The 15688-nt window shown below is 43.7% G+C and overlaps 1 protein-coding gene across 3 annotated transcripts in view; it reads right to left on the bottom strand.

Annotated features, from left to right (window-relative positions):
• LOC105298743 (cytoplasmic protein NCK2-like) overlaps positions 1-14762 on the bottom strand; it is a 120602-nt gene extending 105840 nt beyond the window's left edge. For 2 of the 3 annotated variants that reach the window (XM_011370145.2, XM_011370143.2), the window contains exon 1: positions 14594-14759. The gene's annotated coding sequence lies outside the window, so the exon portion shown is untranslated. Of the gene's footprint in view, positions 1-14593 lie in introns of all 3 variants that reach the window. The other variant, XM_023536589.1, reaches the window with a different exon arrangement.
• Between the last annotated feature and the right edge of the window lie 926 nt (positions 14763-15688).

Here is a 15688-nt window from a genome sequence, read left to right as displayed (position 1 = left end):
GTACTAATATAAATTATATTCATGTGAATGAACACACTGAATCTCTCTAATCTGTGTAGCTTTGGTGAGAGTGAACAGTAAGCAGTCTTCCCCACAAGGGGCCTTCCATCCCCCCATCCTCCAATGATACCATTATTGAGCGGGGGAGGAGAGGTATAAATAATAAAATGAAATGGGCCTTAATTACGACCCTTTCTATACCCAAGAGAAAGATCAACCACTCTTCTTCCTATTGAGATTCCCTGAAACCTCTGGTCAGCACTGGAGAAAAAGGGGCCCTCAGGGGCGTTTCCCTAAGCCAACCCCTGAGCCCCTTCCCACCTGACCCAGATCTCCACTCACACACACACCTAGAGCTGCATTGCAGCACCTGGGCAGGTGTAAGAGCCACCAGAGCATGCTCAGGGCAGCAGACTCACCCTGTGTCTACAAAGGGAAGTACTTCTTGCCTGGGATGACGCAACTGCAGGAGTTCATCAGGACACAGCACTTCCTCCAGCTGAGAAACCACTAGGGCCACTGCCCTCCCACTCCCACCAGGGGATCTGCCTAAGAGCTAAATGGCCATCTCGAAGCATGAGGCACAGGGCCATCCTGTGAAGACTTGCTGACAGTTTTTATTTGCCCAAACTTGAACAGAGTCTACAGGACACTCTCATTGTCACAGACTCATTCACTCTCTCTCACACTCACACATGGAACGAAGCCATTTTCAGACAAGCCTGATTCAATGACCTCGCTGCTCTGGCCCAGGCCGACCTTTAATGGCAGGGTTCACAGCTGTAACCCCACTCTCTCCCCCTCTGCTGGAACTCTGAGGGGCATCGCACTGAGGAAGAGGTTACCCAGAAAGCAAAGAATGTCTCTGGGTTTAAATAATGTGAGCCACCTGAAAAGATATCCGGAAAGGGTTAAAATCCAGGGGTGGGGTGGGCAGTGAGGACAGAGGCCTTCTGCAGCAGAGCCGGAGCCGAGGGACTAGATGCTACTGGCAGGGAAGAGGTGTGGACAGCACGGAAGGGGGTGGGAGCCTCAATCTGGACACGTCCACACATTCAGGAGGAAAAAGTCAAAAGGGTTCGGATGGAATAGGGAGCAATGGGTCTCAACCTGGAAGATGCATCAGGACCACCTGGGCAACTTGTGCAACAGGGAGAATTCCAAACCAACCCTCCCCAGGAGGCTGACTCAATAGGTCCAAAGCCGACCTCAGGGATCCATGTTCCTAATTAGTACTCCAGGACCACATTCTAGAAACACTGCACCAGGCTGGAGTAGCTCCCAGCTTCCCTCCTACAGAACCATTCCCAGGGCAGCGCTGCAGCGCTGTCCAGGACCACTGTAAGTCTTCCTCTTGTGTGGAGAACAGATGAATCCCATGAAGAATTCCAAATACAGTAATGCTCCCTTACCCGCGATCTGTCGTGCACGTTTCAGTTGCCTGCAACCAGCTGTGGTCCAAAAATATGAAATGGAAAATTCCAGAAATAAATAATTCGTAAGTTTTACATTGCACGTCATTCTGAGTAGTGCGATGAGATCTCGCGCTGTCCTGCTCCATCCGCCTCAGGATGTGAATCACCCCTTTTTTCAGCATCTCTGTGCTGTATACACTCCCCACCTTTTAGTCTATGAGGATCTGGGTTATTAGAGCCACTGTCACTGTATCACAGAGCTTGTGTTCGACTAACCCTCATTTTACTTAATAATGGCCCTAAAGCAGAAGAATCGCGATGCTGGCAATTTAGCTATGCCAAAGAGAAAACTAAAGTGCTTCCTTGAAGCGAAAACATGTGTACGGTACAATGAGATATTTTGAGAGACTATATTCACATAACTTTTTTTATAGTGTGTTGTTATATTTTATTAGTAGTAATTGTTGTTAATCTCTTACTGCGCCTAATTTATAAGTTAAACTACACCATGGGTATGTACATATAGGAAAAACATATATATAGTGTTCAGTACTATCTGTGGTTTCAGGCATCCACTGGGGGTCCTGGAAGGTATCCCCACAGATAAGGGGAAATGACTGTAACTAATGTAGATACATCCCCTTGGGGAAGCAAAACATAACTCCTCTTTTAAGTGACCTCCTTCCAAAGACTATAGACACAGGAAAATCCAGCTAACATATAGTGTTCGAGAAGGCCCACAAACATCGCTTCAGCCAGGTGGTCAGCGTCGTCAGCAGTGAAAATTCAGTGACAGTATGTACTCTTGATACGATGCAAGGAAATGGCACTTTACACCTTTGTCGTGTTCCTCCCCAAAACCTGTAACCCTAGTTTAATCATGGGAAACACAGCAGACAATTCCCAACTGAGGGACATGCCACACAATCCCTGACTGGCGCGCCTCAAAACTGTAAATGTCACAGAAACAAGGAAAGTCTGAGAAACTGTCACAGTCGAGAGGAGCCCGAGGAGACACGATGGCTAACGGTAATATGGCATCCTGAACGGGATCCTGGGACGGAAAACGACATTAGGGAAAAATTAAGAAAACTCAAAGTATAAACATTAGTTAACAATACTGTACCAATATCAGTTCATGGTAGTGACCAATGTACCATGTAACGTAAGATGCGAATGAAGGGAAAACTGGATGATGGGTATATGGGAACTCTTGCTCTCAACTATGAAATTTTTCTATAAAGCTAAAACTATTCTAAAATTAAGAGATTATTTAAAATGTATAGGTACTACATACATAAATACATATATGTGAAGCACAAAATGGGTGACTTTCAACATTTACAACCTGTACTTGGAAAAGTAAGTAAAAACTACTCAGCGGGAGAGAAACACGCTTATTGATTAGCTTAACACAACAGAAGAAGGTTGAAATGATACAGTTTTTGCTTTCTTCAAACAAAGAATACATTATGGGTACTTGAACATGTTAAATAAATTCACTGCATGAGTTTGTAAACAATAAAGAAATCTTGCTCCTTTGAATAAGAACCAACGCACACTTATTTAACCCACATTAAATTCTCTTAAGTCCCAGAGAGCCAGGAAGCAATGATTGCATCACAAATCTCATCTCTCAAATTAAATTTTAGTTATTTTCAAACTCAGTTTATTTGAACACTAAGCATCAATTATAGTGTATCACAAATTAATTACAGCGTATCACAAAAACTATTTTACACTAATCCGTGTCATCAGAAGTTAAAGGAAATGTAAACTGGTTCAGTGTGAAATCCAGGGCAAATCACTAATTAGGATCCTAATTGTTTTGAATGCTGGCATTAGGTTGTTTCCACACACTAAACAGAGCTAAAACAGAAACACTGAAATCGGGCCACCTCTGAAAAACAGTTTTGTACCAACTTGCTGTCAACTACTGGTTTAAGCAGAAGTCAAGAATTTGAAACACTGCATTTAGAAAAAAACAAAAAGGAACATCTATAATGAAGTAAGAAAGAGTTTTAAGTTTCAACAGAAAGAAACTAAAGGAAATACACTTCAATCTAGATAGACCATCAGTAGGATAAAAAATAAACCTGTAAAATGTCTGCACAGGATTGATTTACAATATTCATTACTAATCCAGGCAAAGTAGTAATTTGACTAAATAAATCTTGTCTAGATGAAAATGTAATGGCATCATGCATTTATGCCATTATCAACTTTTTGAAAAGGGGAATATGGAAGTATGTGTACTACCTAACTCCAGAATTCCATTAAAAGCACAAACGAGTAGTTTTACTTATTTTTAAGATTGAAAGATCGTAAACAACATATATGCAGAGTTTACGTTATCTGAAAATTACGGACCAACTGATGTCCAAATCAAGTGTTCACCCTAAGCAAACTGATTGCATGACCCTCATCCAGGCCTTAGGAGAACAGTGTCAACCCTGGGAAGAGAGAATGGGGTGCTGGTCCCAGCTATGGTGGTGACAGCTGTTGACAACTGGCAATGGGACCATCCCTGCTTAGCTGGCATTGCCCTGTCTCCAGGGTTGCCTGTACGCTGATGAGTTTCTAAAGATCTCACGTAAAATATTACCCTTCCCTGGACTATCTGAAATGAATTATCCCTGGCACCGGGGACTTTTCATGTGTTGTCCCTTGTGTCTCCTACAGGACTCCACACAGAGGTAGTGAGCAGTCATTCGGTACACTTGTTAACTGAGATTACAGTTGACTGTGAACCTGTAAAATCTATCTCCGAACTGGTTTGTAAGCCCCCTGAGGGCAGGTCTTTGTCTGGCCCACCTTCCCATTTCCATAGCACCTGGCACGATGCCCCTTCACAAAAGTATTAATTGTGTGACGATTTAGTTACAGCAAAACTGGGACAGCAGTCCAATTTATAGGTCAGATCAGGAAGAATAACACAGCTCTTATCCACATCGCCACACGCACCCTCTAAGTAGACACAAAAATAAGTTAACAGCAACGTAAACTTACCATGTAAGCCGGTTCATTCACTCTGCTTTGATGAAACTTCTCTAATAAAGAAGGGAACCGTTCAAATTTTTAAACAGGGAATGACAGAACAGTGAAAGGTCCTTTAAAACATCAGAACTAAGCCCTTGTTTCACAGAAGACCAAACGAAGGTTGAGAGAGGTTACAAATCAGCTGTGCAACTTGAGCCAAATTAGTAGCAGGTGAAATGAGAATCTAACATCTCTACTCACGTGATGCAAGATTTCTGAAGCTCAAATTTAGACGAGCTATTAATGAAGTTCAGAATAAACCTGTTTTAATCCAGCTCCTATTTTAATTAAAAGTCAAGACCTTATTGCATGAAGGCAAACATTTTATTTTGAGGGAGGAGGAGATTTTAATAACATATAACAAGGCCTTGGTTCTGGGGCACCTTGCACACATCCAAGACCTAATGTGCTGCTGAGAGCATGGGCCTGAGGCCACCCCTCCGCCACTCACCAACAAGCGACTCACACTGTCCTCACCTGTACAACAGCTGAGTAACAACACTTGGCTCTCTCCACCAATACTCTAAGAATCAAATGACACAATACAGTCGCAAATGACAACTGGCTGTCTACACTGTTTTACAACATATAACTTCAGAATTTTCAAATCTGTCCAAAGAGTTACTATTAATTTTTCTGAGGTCTTTCTCCATCTACATGAAGATGGGAGGGTTAAGGGGGCGGGTGGGGGGGTGGGGGAGTGACTGTGCTTTTAACTATCTCCACCAGAATTTCGAAGTGATGATTTTGTGTTTATCCTAGTAACAGAACAGGAAGAGAGGAGATAAGAAGCAACCAAGTAAAAAGGAAGAGCAATACAACAGGAAATGATTTACACAAAAGAGATCTAGATAAAGCCCGAGAAACTTCTAATTGACAGCCCTCAGAATTTCTAGGCTTCTCCAACTTTTATCAAGTAAGAGCCTGCTTATTGAAAAAAAAAAAAAGAGAAAATAAGTGCAGACAGGACAGCAACATCCTCGTCCACGCCAGCTAATAGGCAGCTTTGCCACTAACCCAGACGCTGGGAGTCAGACTAACAGCCAAATTATAATTTTCCCTTCCCTTTTCCCTGAATAAGGTCTAATTTGTGGTATTTTTGTTCTCCTTCCTCTGAAGAGTTTATTTTCCAGAACTAAATAAAGTAGGAGAGGCAACATTTGAAAGCTAACAGATAACCAGCTCAAAGATAATCAGGCTGAACCTATGAACCTAGACTCTTATGAACTTTAGTGATAACAAAAATTTTCTTTTCTACAATCACAGCTGTAAGGATACTGAGCTAAGTAAACAGATGTCTTTGATTAGACCAAACTCTGAAAATCAATTACTTATTAAAAGCAGTTGATAAGGGACCCCCACCTTGTAAGTAAACATTCAAAGGGGGACAAACGGGTTTTTATCACAGTTCAGCAAGGTATCAAAGTGTTTCCTACGAATCAATATTTCATGTTTATAGTGTCTAACTATGAAGACGTAGAAAATAAAAAAGCAACGTATGCCATGCTTTATCGCCAACGTTACAGATAAACCACGGTTAACTCGTGGTTATTGAGGCGCCCCCCTGACACATTTAACTGCAGAGATGTACAGTGTTTAGCTCCCTAAATAGGTATTATTTTCATGTTTATAAAAAGAGAAGAAAAAAATAATCTCCACAAGGGCAACTGTGTGAAAGAATACATGTGCCATTAATTTAAATGTCTCAGCAAAGTAGAGCAGCATTCACTTACATTAAGGTTGCTGAAATACCGACATTCTGGGCCAGGTAATTCTGTTGTGGGGACTCTCCTATGCATCATAGGTCATTTAGCAGCAACCTTGGCCTCTACCCACTAGATGCCAGGAGCAGCCTCAGTCATGATAATTAGAAAATGTCTCCAGACGGTGCCAAATTTCCTATGGGCAAAACTGCCCCCAGTTGAGAACCACTCATCTATATATGAGTGGAGGGTCGAGTCTCAATAAAGTCTTTTAAAATGTTAACATTTAGAAAGGTATTTTTGTACTTGCAAGTGTGAAGTAATTTTATTTCTTAATCCAAACCTAACAGTAAGATCCAAAAATGAATGGGAATTTGCAAGTATTAACGTATAGCATGTTGAAAACATGTTCTTCTGTCAACCTGTAACACTTACAAACCTGACACATTAAGGAAAAGAGAATCTACTTTTCTTTTTCGGAAGGCGGACTCAGCTTTCCCGGATCAGGACTGAGAACACTAGGTACAAGGCGCCATCAAGTTTAAGCAGCACCATATTAAACACTTGAGCCTTAATTTGTGATGGATCAACAGAATTGCCATTCCACCCAGGCACGCTTCAAAATGAAAATTCCGACAGGAGAATGTCCGTTTTCCCCTCTTTCCCTTTTGTAGAGGACCACGGCAGTTCCTTTACAGTCGCCATTAGCTCATGTCTACTGAACCTACAACAGACCTAATAAGGAAACTGTGAGAAGGGAACTAGGCAAGACAGATGGAGGAGAACGTCTAAGTACAAGCTAGGTAGGTCCAAAGGTAATAACTGAAACGAGTGAAGGGAAAACCGTGAGTGCAGGCAATGAAGACAGATGGAAAACAGACTACTTTCAGACAAATGGTCGGGTGGGGAGAGCACAGTAAGAGTCACATGCAAATGTGAAAAAAGGGGAGACCCAAAAGAAAAATCTGTTTTTATATCTGTCTCGCCAGATATATGTTTCTTTAAAAAAAAAAAAAAAGAGTTTGATGAAAATATGCTATTCACCTATATCAAATTTCCTGAAACTGTCTCTAAAATAACTACCTGACTCCCCTTTGATTTCTTGCTCTCTTAAAAATACTCGAGCAGCTTCCACATTTTATGTCAGTGTCCTCAAGCTGGCTTCCATCACTCAGAGCAATAACAGAGCTGTTTATCACCAATCCAGACCTCCCCCACAACACACACAGACTTGACAACAGGGATACAAGCTTTTAAAGTGATTGTCCTTAAAATGAACACAGCTGGCAAGAGGAAACGAGAAAGAGCTTCTCTTTTGTAACTGGCCTCATAAGTAACATAATTCAAATATTTGTTGTCTTGCAGACATCCTTAAATACTGAGCCAAAATTCATAAGACATTAAACTGAGACATATCCTTTAAGGAAAACTGATGTGGATATAGAGGGGCTTTGTCCTATACGATGGGCCACTGGCGCCTTTTTAGGCATCTCACTATGATTCCCCCTTCTTCTAACATTTCTCACTGACTGGCTGTCCCCACCGTTCCTGGGAGAATTATTCAGTTTGTTTTAAAGTAACTACATCTTTACTGTTACTTCTCCTGGAACATGCTGCCTACAGAGATGGCCATGTGAGAAGCAGCTTGACTACAAATCTAAGCCTATGAATTGAAAGAAGCTGTCCAAGTGGTAGCCCATCTAAAAACCACCGTGTCCTCAAGTCTTGGGACATACTGCAGCTTCCCCCAACAGAGGCACCAGACTCCTGACTGTGTCTCAGTTCTATCTGATCTGGGGGACGGCTGCCAAGAGCTTTGATGGCCACAAAGTCCTTCCGAAAACAGAAGGGTAGATGGTCTGGCACTACAAAACTCGCTCGGAACAGCAGCCACTGTCAAAGGTCCCATCAGAACCTTATGACATAAGTCTTCCAAAAATCCAAACTGAGACTGGACCTGGCCTCTCTCATGACGTGAAAAGCAAATTTTCAGAAAAGACTTTCAGACGCTTTAGAGACCTGCAGAGATGTCGTAAGAGTACAAAGGTAAAGATCTCAGTATGTTGGGCTCCCAGGTTTTCTGCAAGCACCTACCTACCCACCTTCACTTTCAAAGTTACTCATTAAGAAAAAACAGTAGCTGCTTCAAAGGGCCTCCAACAATACGAGAGCTTGGGAGCCAAGTGGAAGAGTGAAGAAACACTCCAGCTTCCTCAGTCCCCACAGTGGTGGAGACAGGGTGGGGACCCACAGAGCTCTGTATGCAGGGGCACAGTCACACAGACTTGTAGGATGGTACCTGCATGGCAGGCTTGCAAGCCATTCTCAATTAAATGCTGTTACTGCAAATCAGAATGTCGCTTCACTTCCCCAGTCACAGTGCAAATCCTTCAGCAGTGATTCTCAACAGGTGGTGCCCCTCCCAACATGGATCACCCTGGAACTCAACAGAAAAGCGAATTCACAGGTCCCACCCCAGACCTCTGCCTCACACACTCTGGGTGGGTCCAGCCACCTGAGGTTTAAAGAGCCCTCCAGGCAGTGCTGTTGCCCATCTCAGAGCTACAGAGTTTGCCCTTTGGAGGACCACTGGCTTGAAGGGAGAAGGCAAGGAGGGGCTTGAGGAGAGAAGCAAGGCCAGTGGTGCTCAGTAATGCTCCTCCGTGACCCTCCACAGCCATCCCCCTACTCCATACCCATCCCCACCTCCCCACCCCAGGACAAATAGAGGAGCTCTTAACTATTTCTTAGGTCCTTCCGAAGTTCCGGACTTCCTCCACAACCTGACTGATAAGAGGTTCCCAGGATGAAAGCTATCCAAGCTCCACTCCTGCTCAATGATTTTTCCATCAACGCTTCTCAAAGCTTGTACCATAATGAAAGTTTATGGTTCCATTTACGTATTTTCAGATACATCTTAATGATGAGGTGGTGACCTAGCTTAGAGATGAGAGATTCAGAAGTCAGGAGGTCTGAGTCTGTCTGAATTCTAGATCTGCTATGTAACCCTAACACTGATGTAACTTTAGGCAAGGTAAATTGTTGTCTTTTCTGTATCCTTATCTAAAAAGACAAAAACAGAAAGTAACCACATTCAATTTTTGAGAGAATTCAATGAGTTATTATTTGTGTACAACACTTAGAACAGTAATTACAATGTGTGACATGTTTGTGTGTTAAGGGAAAAGCTAACGATCACTAAAAAATACGATTTGAGCTTATGTACTTATAAATCAAGTACTTAACATATATCAGAAATATGATGAATGCCAATACCCAAAAAAGGTTATTTTATGCTGGTAATTTAACCTCTAGAATTCAAAACACATTTTAATATTTGTAAAACGTACAAAGTATTTTTATTATATGTAACCAAATCTGGTTTTAGTACTCTAAAATTGTTTGAATACGTGAAATAGTACATTAGTCTTTAGAACTACATAGATTATACCTTTCCCACTAAAGAATAATTACGATTAGCATTATTCTAAGTTGTTCTGCTGACTTTCGAAGTATCTCAACTTTGGAAAATACAGAATAAATGAAGCTTAAGTCATGAGAAATGTAGAGATCTGCAGTGTCCAGTACTGCAGCCACGAGCCCCATGTGGCTAACTAAACACTCCAAACGTAAGGAGGTGGAGTAAGGTAGACGCAGGCGACAGCCAGATTTCAGACTTGACACAGATAAAACAATGTGAATTATCTCATCAGTGTTTTATGTTGATTACACGTAGAAATAAAAATATTTTAGATCTACTGGGTAAGATAAAGTATATTCTGAAAATTAATTTTCCTTGGTTCTTTTTTTACATTTTGAATGTGGCTACCAGAACATTTAAAATGACATCTGTGGCTCACATTTCTGAGCTCACATTGTATTTCAATGGGACGGCACTGTTCCTGACAGACAAGCACTTCGAAGGGAATCTGCAGGGAAACGTTCCACATTAAAAGACACATAGCAAGCAGTTCCCGCACTCAGACTCTCTCCTCTCACAAGGGTCATGTAAAGTTCCAAGGTGCAAAGCTGCAGTTGCGTAGTGACACCATTATTGCAAGGGGTGACGCCGAATCAGCCCCACGTACACAAGTCTTCCAAATAAACTGATTATAAACTCTGGCATTTTGTTATCATGATTAGCAAACTGTCATTCAACATGTACTCGCAGGTGATAACAGTGGCTCGACGTATTGAGGGAAGGGCACATATTTAGAGGTTGGGGAAACGCTGAGGACTTGGGACATTGACCTGAGGGCAATGAGAGCCACTGATGGCCAGACCTGAAGATTAGGGTGAAGTGAGCAGGCTGGATTGGCAAGAGTGGTTAGAAAGGTATTTTGACAGTATAAGTGAATGAGGAAATTAAAAGTACAGCAGGGCTCAGATGTAAGAGATCTTTTGGTGGTAAATCAATATGATTTCAGAGTTGAGAGGTGAGGGAGAATTCAAGGGTGACCAAGTGTGTCGACGATGGGATAGTAACTGAGAAGATGGGCAAGTCAGGAGATGGTGTGTACGGCTGTGACATTCAAACTTTTATGTGGAAATGATCAGTAAAAAGTTAGACAGTTTGTATGACTGACTGAATGAATGAATCAGGAGCTGAATACACAGACAGACGTGGAGCTGGAGAACTGCCAGTCAGACATCCCCTTCCTTATGGAAGAATCATCTTGAACTGGCCTAGGGCAGCACATACGTGCAGTGCTTAGGGTGTACCTCACCAAGCAGGGTCATGCACAACCACTGAAGGGACACTCGCTCGCGTGGTGAGGACTGCAGAGTTACAGCAACAGCAGGCCCAGAGCAGACGGCCCCTCTGGCTTGGGCTATTGCCGGCCTCACCCTCTCACTTTGCTCGCCCAGGCCAATGATATGCTTTCGTTTCTGTACAAAATCCAGCACTTTCCATATATCTGATATTTTATCATGATCCCGATGCAAAAAAAGTGCCTACAGTTGAACTTGCATACGTCGAGGGGCAGTATTCATAAATGAAATTAAGTTAACGTTGCTGTTTCTCCTTCACCTTTCTACTTAAAACCTGACCGGCATGGAAGCCCAGTGCTAAGGCTTCTTCCCCATCTTGAGGTTCCCTGACAAATAGTGAGCTGCCATTCCCTCCTCCCTTTTGACTGCTCTGTAACCATCCCTGGCAGGAGTCCTCAAACACACAGATGCCAGATCTGGGTGAAGGAAGCATCAGGACTTCCTAAAATAATCAGCCTTGTTTTTGAACACAGAGCCACACACTGTTATGAACTGAATTGTCCTCCCCAGTGTTTGCATGTTGAAGCCCTAACCTCCAATGCGACTGTCTTTGGAAATGGGCCCTAACGGGGTGGAATTAAGGTTAAATGAGGTCATATGTGTGGGTCCCAAATCCAATAGGACTGCTGTCCTCATAAGAGGAGGAAGAGACACCGGAGAAGAAAGTGCCTGTGAGGACACAGTGATAAGGTGGCCATCTACAAGCCAGGAAGAGCGACTCGCCAAGAATAGAATCTGCCAGCACCTTGATCTTGGACTTGCCAGCTTCCAGACTGAGAGAAGCAAATCTCTGTTTCATACTCAGGCCGTGGCCATCTAGTAGGGCAGCCCTAGCACACAGATATGCACACTAAATAGGAATCAGCACCTTACTGGCTCCTAGCAATGAAGCAAGAACAAAAGTTCGCTGAAACGGCTCCTGTCTGCGCCCCAGAAACAGCTCATCTTCAAAGTCAACTCACATGTAGAATCGGCCACTACCCACGCCTGCTCACACCTGCAACGTGGCAAAGGCACTGCACGAGGTCTATGACACTCTGCTCCACCAGCACATGCTGGTAAACCAGCAGCCTCACAAAAACAACTACATCCAGTACCGTGCTGGTGCTCCTTATCTGCTGCCTGCTTAGCAGGAGAGCAGGGTGCAAAAGGAAGAACTTACACCCAAGTTCAAGTTTTGTCATCTCTGGCATTGTCCCTGAGCTCCAATCTCCACAATTTACCATCATATTTCAATGTTAAATATAATGGCACATATGAAAAGTAATTTGTAAACTATAAATTACCATATAGGCATTATTATCTTTAATTTTTACCTGACTATGGCCTTTTAAAATTTGGTTAACCACTGAGCAGCAAAACCATCCCACTCTCAGAAAACCATCTCAAAAGAGGAAATTGCAATACTTAAATTGAGTGCAGTTGAAGCTTTTTTTCTTAAAATCATTAAAAATATAAATGGTAGAAAGTAGGTGGCACTAAATAATTTACCAAGCCAGGATAACAAATGCTTTGTCCAGAGTAGTTTCTAAGTCAGGTTGACATGGACAGACGATCTACTAAAAAGTAAAATATCTAGCAAATCCACCAGGTAGTTACGTAGTTGGGGTTGTTTGTTTTGCTTTTTGTTTTTTTAAAGTTTAGCTTCAAGACTAAAAATGATTCATTTGACAGAGAATTTACCGAATAGAGGTCACCAGACTAAATTCTCCCATTGTCTGGACATTCTGGGGACAAAGACTTTCACCATATCAAAGAGGTTCTGAGCAAAGGTACAAGGGTTCTGGGGACGACTTATGACTCCGTTCTCAGTGGAAACCTAAAGCCCTAATAACTCAACAGACTCAAGTCCATGTGTTAAATCAGTATTTGTTGGGCATCCACGTGTTTAAGTTATGAACACACACAAAAAAAAGTTATGAACACAAAGAAACCATAGGGAAGACTGACAAATGCCTGTGTATATATGTGTGTGTAAAACTTGCTAACCTTCATAAGCATACATACTTTGGGATCCACTCAAAGTGAAATGAAGGAAAAGAAAAAACAGTCTAATTGTTTTAAATTGTGTTTCTAAACAGGCCTAAAGAAATAAGAAACTATTTTTACTCTAACTGCATACTTTTGATAACCCATTAAAAGGCTGTGTTGACCTCCTTCTAAGTTGCTTTAACTCAAGCATTTAACAACACGCTACATGATATCATTTTTAGCTTAAGCCCTTTGAAAACATGCCATGAAGGGTTTCCATCACTCATTTTAGGAAAGAGAAACAATTTGAAAGTCCCATTTGCAATCTCTCCAGATGGGAAAACTAATTTCCTAAGCCTCTGGGGTGAGTTCTGGGGAGTTTCCAGTTCATTTGTGAAAAAAAGTTAGCTTACTACTTTTCCGAAATATCGTCCACTGCCCTCTTCTGCAGTTTCAGTGAGCAATCGTCAACCTTTCAGGCAGTCAGCCTCATTTTTTAAGTCGGAGAACCATGTTCACATGCCCTCTTGCCCCCAGCACACCCTGCAAGCCAGTCTGAGCAGTTAAGCATGTGTGTCCCAGAGAGCAACACAGGCCTGATCTTACCAGGGCAAATTAAGCTAATGCAAGTGATCAAGTAAAGGACTCAGGCCATTCCGGCCAATTGGGGACTTTTTAGGGTATATTAAAAGGTTATCCAGTGTGTACATACAAGGAAGATTTCTGGTATACTTAATAAGGTTGATAGGGCATTTCTCAAATCCTGTGTACATGAGATCTGCTGTTGGTAGGAAAACCTCGATAATCTCCCCAATGCAAATGACGGAGGGTGGGAATGTGGCAGGGTCCAAGAGATCAAGGATGAGGACAATTTAAGTATGGAGCACGTAATAAAGCAGAACTCAAAGCCTAAAAACTGAGCATAGCCACTTGAAATGCACCTTAAACCAGTCCCGCCCATTTAAAAAGGGCCAGTTTCTCCACAAGTGGGTCGAGGGGGTGATGGAGCAGTCAACTGTCCAGAAGGCAATTTGCCACCCAATTTCATCCTTTGTTTCATAATCAATCCTGGTGAGTGTGTATGTGGCAGCTGAGAAGCTCAGAGCCCAGGTGGGGCCCCCAGGAGAGGAAGCTGAGTCAAGCTCCTCCAAAAGCTTACCACTGCTCAATTTCAGCCTCAACTAGGTGCAGCCAGAAAAACATTGAGATCCCGCCACTTTCTTCAAAACTACATCTAACCAACCTTGAGAGAAATGTTGAGGTAGGATTTTCCCTTGTGGTCACTGCTTCACAAGCATGGTTAACATTCATTCTTGGGAAATTCCTGTTCCAAACATATCAAAACCATCATCTGCGGCCAGACCTCCAGGGTAAGTCCATGCCTACTTCACATGTCCACTGACTGCTATTTTCTTTATATAAATGCCACCGGTGCTTGAATCCTGTTACTAATTTACCCACTTATCTAGGAACACTGGGTAAGTGAATTACAGGAGTGTTCAGAAGCAAACTTTAGATCTGTTGTGATAAGTAAAAACAACCCAGGTTAATTTCATTTTCAGTCATTTTAAGACTTGAAAAGCACTGTTGTTAATGACAGCAGACATCAAATGCCATGCTCTAAAACACACCCGAATTACTCTCATTCCGACCAAAATCTCTCCCCAGAAGCGAAGGAAGGGCCTTCCTTACCTGTGCGACTTGGGCAAGCCACGCCCACGGGCCTCTCTGGGTTCAGTTTCCTTTTGGGTCAACGGAAGGAGTGGGCCTGCGCGGGGGTTTAGACACCTGAGTCCCCAGCACCCGGGGCCTGTTCACCCCATCATGCAAACAGACACAAACCTGGTAGATTCAGCCTTAAACCTGTTGGCAAAATTAACAAAGCCAAATAAAGGGGAAATTGCCAACCTGTACTGTCTGAAGCGACAGGCGCCCACTCCACACACGTTCCCGCTTTTGTCCCTGAAGCTGTTACAATGCTAGTTGAAGTCAGGTGCCTAATGTTCACCAGCCAATGACCCCCAGCACCCTGCGCAGACCTTCCAAAGCGATCGTTACTGTCGACAAATTAGAGCCTTTTGCAAATTAAACCCCTTCACACAATGACATGCTAACTGCACTCACACAGGAGTTACTGTCAATGTCTTAAAAGTCACACACCAGATTCTCACAGAACCACTTGGTGGTTAAATCGCCCTGGATAAACCCGGAGGGCAGAGTGCGGTGAGAAACTTTGTTTCAGGTGCTGTAAGAGTCCTGTAAATCCGCGACGGGACGCAGAGCCTGAGACCCAGCACAAAGCGCCCTTCGCCCGGGCGAGGACCTCCTTTATGCTATGTGACAGCAGCTTTGTGCGGGATCATAAACAGTTCCAATAAACACATAAGTTCTCCTGGCCGTGCTCGGCCTCCCTTGTCCCCGCGCTGGGGCCCGGCGATCCGCGGCTATTCTTCGCAGGGACTGCCACTCCAGCGTCCCTGGCTACCACATAGTCCCATCCCGGCTCCAGGCCCGCCGCCGGCATGCAGGCCGGGAGCTCCCCGCGCGCCCAGGGGTCTCCGGTCGCAGGAACCCGCCTCCCAGGCTCCTGCCTCCCAGGCCCCTGCCCCGCCCGCGCGCGCCCTTGGCAGCACCGCCGCCCCAGCCTCCAGAGGGTGGGCGCCAGATCGGCAGAGGGAAGGTGCGGAGTCAGGAGGTGCCGGCAGCGCGCAGCCATGGGGCCAGGCCGCGGCGGGGCCGAGGGCACCGGTGGGGCGCAGAGGGCACCGGTCCCCCGGCCTCTTCCCC

This window comes from Pteropus vampyrus, unplaced genomic scaffold, assembly GCF_000151845.1.
Source record: "Pteropus vampyrus isolate Shadow unplaced genomic scaffold, Pvam_2.0 Scaffold160, whole genome shotgun sequence".
NCBI lineage: Eukaryota > Metazoa > Chordata > Mammalia > Chiroptera > Pteropodidae > Pteropus > Pteropus vampyrus.
The sequence above is the reverse complement of the archived record's forward strand: the minus strand, read 5'-3'. Positions and strand labels throughout refer to the sequence as shown.